Raw genomic sequence first — 5,481 nt, 5'->3', positions numbered from 1 at the left:
TCAATTATTGATTGCGCCTCAAGCACACCCTCTCCTGGGGATCAAGCCCCCAACCTGGTCATGTGTCATGGCCCCCTGGTTCATAAATCTACGCTCAACCACTGAACCACACCAACCCTACCCTTGTGCCTCTTTTGAGCTGCTTCTGCTCCTACCTAGAAAAACTTCAACCCTGAAAGCATCCACATTGTCAGTATTCATCCAGAGGGCTTTTTCCTATGGAAAATAATCACAAATGAGTAAATTAGTACCTCTACTGGGCCCTCACATTGCCAGCAAAACTTAGTACCTTTTTGTAATCACTTCAGTCATCAAATGGCCTAGCCATCTTATTTCAAAGAGAACTACAGGATATTTATTAGAAACTGCCTCAAAGCACTTACACTCTCTAAACCAACCTCATCCACAGTTTTAGCCTTTTTCTGGTGGCCCAATAAAAACGGAAACAACATCAAAAAATTGCTTGTGCTCTAGCTCCTTAACTCCCAGGCTTAAAACACTGATTTACCTCTTTATCTTCAACTTCTTCCTTAATGGATCCTTTCTGTTCACATTTAATTTTTAAGCTGACATTCTATATAGCATAATAATGTGTTAATATTCATAAATTAACATGTAATTATGTTGCATATTTAGTAATTATGTTATGAACGCCTACTTTAAGAAAATTATGCTTGAATCCTACATCTTATCAGCTCCTACTTAGCTCTTTAACTGTCAAGATGATCTCCCTTTCACTTCTTAATGCATTTGATCTACTCCTTTTGGTAAGGTCACCAATAATCTCCAATGCGCCTCTTCAGTTTTCCTCTCTTGTTTGTTTTACAGAAGCATTCCATACGGTTGACCTCTTCCTTAAAATACTCTTATCTTCCTGGATGCTATATTCATGTGGTTTTTCTCCTCCCCTCTCTAGCTGCTGTTCCTCATTCTGTTTACTTGATTTCTCCACCGCCCCATCTTGAAAGTGTGTTCCTCAAAGTTCTTTAGCTTTTTTCTCCTTTTTAAGCTGTATACTCTCTCTGGCAGCAACGCCTATGAAGAATTATTTTCAAATTCACATGTCTGGCACAATTCTCTTTTCTGAATCTAGATCTGACTTCTTGATATGTTTACTTGAAGGCCTCTCAAATTTTGAAGTAATCTCAACTTTTCTTCCAGTGGGCACCATCTACTAACATGAGTATGCCAGAAATCTGGAAGTCATTTTCAACACTGTTTCTTTCAATTCTGCACCAGCATCACACCTATTACCAAGTTCTATCAGTTCTTCCTAAATATATCTAATATCTATTTATTAAAAATGTTTAAATTATTTTGATGAGAGATATGTGTACATGAATGTGGGGGGGGGGGGTTGTTGTTTTAACTGATTTTAGAGAGAGAGGAAGGGAAAGAGAGAGAGAAACATCCATGTGAGAGAGATACATTGGTGGGTTGCCTCCCGTACATACCCTGACCAGAGATGGAACCCAAACCCTGGATATGTGCCCTGACCGGGAATCCAACTGGCAACCTTTCAGTGTACAGTGTGACACTCAACCAACTGAGCCACACTAGTTAGGGCCATCTGTGTGTTTTAATTTAAATTACTCAAAAAGGTTTATCATGAAAGACAACAATCATGCTAACAGTCTTATTCCTTCCTACCTATATTCTGTTTTCAGTTTTGCTGATTTAGTATGGGAAAGGAGAAACAGTTTGTTCAACAAATATTTGAGCCCTTATTATGGAAGAGGTACTGTTGCAATTGCAGGGTAAGCAGCAGTGAGAAAAAGAAACCCAACCCTTATTAGAGTTTATATTTGAGAGATAAAGTAGTAAAATATGTAATATGCTAAGAAGATGCTTAAGTGCTTGGAGAAAAAGCCAGGAATGGGGATGGAGATAAGTGTATGGGCTGGAGGGGAATTGCTACTTCCAATTTAAAATAGGTTAGGGCCGAAACCGGTTTGGCTCAGTGGATAGAGCGTCCGCCTGCGGACTGAGAGGTCCCAGGTTCGATTCCGGCCACGGGCATGTACCTGGGTTGCGGGCACATCCCCAGTGGGAGATGTGCAGGAGGCAGCTGATCAATGTTTCTCTCTCATCGATGTTTTTAACTCTCTATTTCTCTCCCTTCCTCTCTGTAAAAAATCAATAAAATATATTTATAAAATAGGTTAGGGCAGTGGTTGGCAAACTCATTAGTCAACAGAGCCAAATATCAACAATACAACGATTGAAATTTCTTTTGAGAGCCAAATTTTTTAAACTTAAACTATATAGGTAGGTACATTGTTATTAACTTAATTAGGGTTCTCCTAAGGCTTAGGAAGAGACACACTCAAGGGGCCAAAGAGCCGTATGTGGCTCGCGAGCTGCAGTTTGCCGACCACAGGGTTAGGGAATCCTGTCCAGGTGACTCAGTTGGAGCGTCGTCCCATGCAACAAAGGTTGTGGGCTCGATCCCGGGTCAGGGAATGTACAGGAGGCAAAGGATAGATTCATACCAATGTGTATGTCTGTCTGTTTCTCTCTCTCTCTCTCTCTCTCTCTCTCTCTCTCTCTCTCTCTCTCTCTCTTCATTCCTTTCTCTAAAATAATAATAAGCATATCTCGGGTATGGGGTTTTTAAAAAAAAAAAAAGACATAAAAAGCTGACATTTGAGAAATGACTCAAAAAGGCGATTGAATATTCAAGCAAAAGAATGTAGCTGTGCCCCACCAGTGTGGCTCAGTAGTTGAGTGTTGACCCATGAACCAGGAGGTCAGAGTTCGATTCCTGGTCAGGGCATATGCCCCAGTTGTTGGCTTGCAAGAGAGGAGCATGCAAGAGGCAGCTGAATGATTCTCATGATTGATGTTTCTCTCTGTGTCTCTCTCTCTCTCTCTTCCTCTCCCTTCTTGTCTAAAATCAATTAAAAAAGAAAAAGAAATTATAGCTGCAAAGATTCTGAAGCAGGAGCGAACCTAGAATAGCTGGATTGAAGTGAGTGGGGAAAGGATGGTAGCATTTGAGGTTAGAAAGGGAACATTGGGGGCAACTGTAATGATTGTTATTTATCCTGAGGTGGGAGCAATTTTGGGGTTTTGAGGAAAGTAATGACAGTTTGACTTAATTTACAAAGAATCTTGGCTGCTGTGTTGAGAATAAACTATATAGTAGGGCAAGAAGCAGGGAGGCTGGGTTGGAGGCCAGTGCACTAATCCAGAGTGGTTCTCCTGGCTCCCTGTCAGTTGGAACATGAGGCTTAGACTTCCAATACTGAATCTATTGCAGAGGCCTTCGTGGTGAGCCCTGTGGTATGGTGGCCAGTGTGGTATCCTCAGCAGATTTGTCCTCTGGCCAAGGCTTTAATGCAGCCATTCACACAGGTCAAAAATAAATAATAGCCGAAACCAGTTTGGCTCAGTGGCTAGAGTGTCGGCCTGCGGACTGAAAGGTCCCAGGTTCGATTCCAGTCAGGGGCATGTGCCTGGGTTGCAGGCACATCCCCAGTGGCAGATGTGCAGGAGGCAGCTGATCGATGTTTCTCATCGATGTTTCTGGCTCTCTATCTCTCTCCCTTCCTCTCTGTAGAAAATCAATAAAATAAATAAATAAATAATAGGATACAGTGAAGTCTTCTTCTCATTGTCCCTCAGACTTACAGTTACCCTCTCCATGTTTCTAATTTTTGATAATACAAAGTGCTGTAATGAAGAACCTTCATGAATCATTTAATAAATGGTGAATTTATCTGTAAAACAAATCCAATAACTGGAAATTCTAGATAACGGGAGACATAGCTTTGTAATTCTAACATTCCTGTGTCCCCCTCAATAGAGATATATAGCAATTTATACTTTAGCCAGTTTTTGAGGGTGTCTGTTACCCCATATTCACCAATATGATGTTATCAAACTTTTGAAAACTTTTGCCAGTCTTTTTGTTGTCATTAATCCTCACCTGGGATATTTTTCCCATTGATTTTTAGAGAGAATGGAAGGGAGGTGAGAGAGAGAGAAGCGTTGATGTGAGACACACATCAATTGGTTGCCTCCCACAAATGCCCTGACTGGGGCTGGGGATCAAGCCTGCAAGCATAGTATGTGCCCTTGACCAGGTTTGAACCACAACCCTTCCATATGCAGACCAAAGCTCTAACCACTGAGCACCCGGTCAAAGCTTGCCAGTCTTATAATTGAAAAATGTTACCTTGGTACCCTATGCATTTCATGTTGTGTGAGGTTGAACATTTTTTCATAAGTTATTAGTACTTCTTTTGTGTGAACTGCTTATAAATATTGCTTGATTTTTTTTTCTTATTGGATGTTGGTCTTTTCTTAGTTATTTACAGGAGCTCTTTTTGTATTAGGGGGGAAAAGTGGGGTTTTTTTTTATTGAATAATACCTGTACATAGTAATGAAAATGAAACAAAATAGTATATAGTCAGTCTGCTTGTCTTCCTTAAAGACAAATACTTTTGTTTATTTGTATTCTAGAAAGTGTTCCTCTCTAAATTGTGTGTGTGTGTATGAGAGAGAGAGAGAGAAAGAGAGAGAGAGAGACCTTATATGAATAAGGAGACCTGTGTCCCCTTATTAATATATCATTAGGAAGAGCCTATATGAACTGTTGTTCACTTTGTTTATTTATCTGTTTATCAACTACAGACCTCCTGATATGAAGATATACTGTCTTAACCTCACACAGACACAGATTGACACATCATCGCTCTGTATCTTATTAATGTACTTACCATAATACTTGGTTATAGCTAATATATATTACTTACTAAGTAAACATCATTATGAATGAGCCAAGTAGTATAAATTCCATCTGTATTTTCTTTCTTACAAAATGTTATTCTTCCTGCCATTAAGAATTGCCTTAATTACATGTTGATGACTTTAAAAGCTGAAAATAATAAACAATATTCTGCTATGATTTTATAAGAATTCTTCAGCACAGCGCCAAGTGCCAAGTGGTATGCCTTCCCTACAGTTGTAATCATAAATACTGTACCTTTAAAAAAGATATTACTATGATCATGATTAAATGGATTGTCTTTCATAAATTCAAAACTCATCTCTTTTTAAGACTTTTCATTGCTTTGTTTTAGAGAGAGGAAGGGAGAGAGATAGAAACATCAATGTGAGAGTGAAACATCTATCTGCCTCCTGCACATCCCTTACCCAGGATCGAGCCCGCATCCTGGGCCTGGGCCTGACCAGGAATCAAACCCGCAACCTTTCCTGGCAACAGGTTGACGCCTAACTAACTGCACCACACCAGCCACAAAAAAGCATCTACATTTTAGTTTGCTTCATGATTGGACCTTAACTTCTCCAATTTTTAAATTGTTTTTCCATCTTTCTTTTTTTTTTTTTTTTTTTTTTTTTTTCATCTTTCTTTCATAGTCTCTATTACTTGGAATTTGTTCCATTCTTGAATTCACAGATTTTCTAATCTAATTTAGCCAATTTTTTCTTTGACCATTATTTTCTCTAAAGTT

At 39.3% G+C, this 5,481-nt stretch overlaps 1 long non-coding RNA gene across 1 annotated transcript; it reads left to right on the top strand.

Moving 5' to 3' along the window:
- LOC132217048 (uncharacterized) lies at nucleotides 1-4,913 on the top strand. Its single transcript, XR_009448845.1, has 3 exons — nucleotides 1-1,934; nucleotides 2,162-3,384; nucleotides 3,606-4,913. It is a non-coding gene; the product is annotated as an uncharacterized LOC132217048 (long non-coding RNA).
- The last annotated feature ends 568 nt before the right edge of the window (nucleotides 4,914-5,481 follow it).

Source organism: Myotis daubentonii, chromosome 15 (assembly GCF_963259705.1).
Source record: "Myotis daubentonii chromosome 15, mMyoDau2.1, whole genome shotgun sequence".
Classification (NCBI taxonomy): Eukaryota; Metazoa; Chordata; class Mammalia; order Chiroptera; family Vespertilionidae; genus Myotis; species Myotis daubentonii.
Note: the sequence above shows the minus strand (reverse complement) of the source record. Positions and strands in the feature narration are given on the sequence as shown.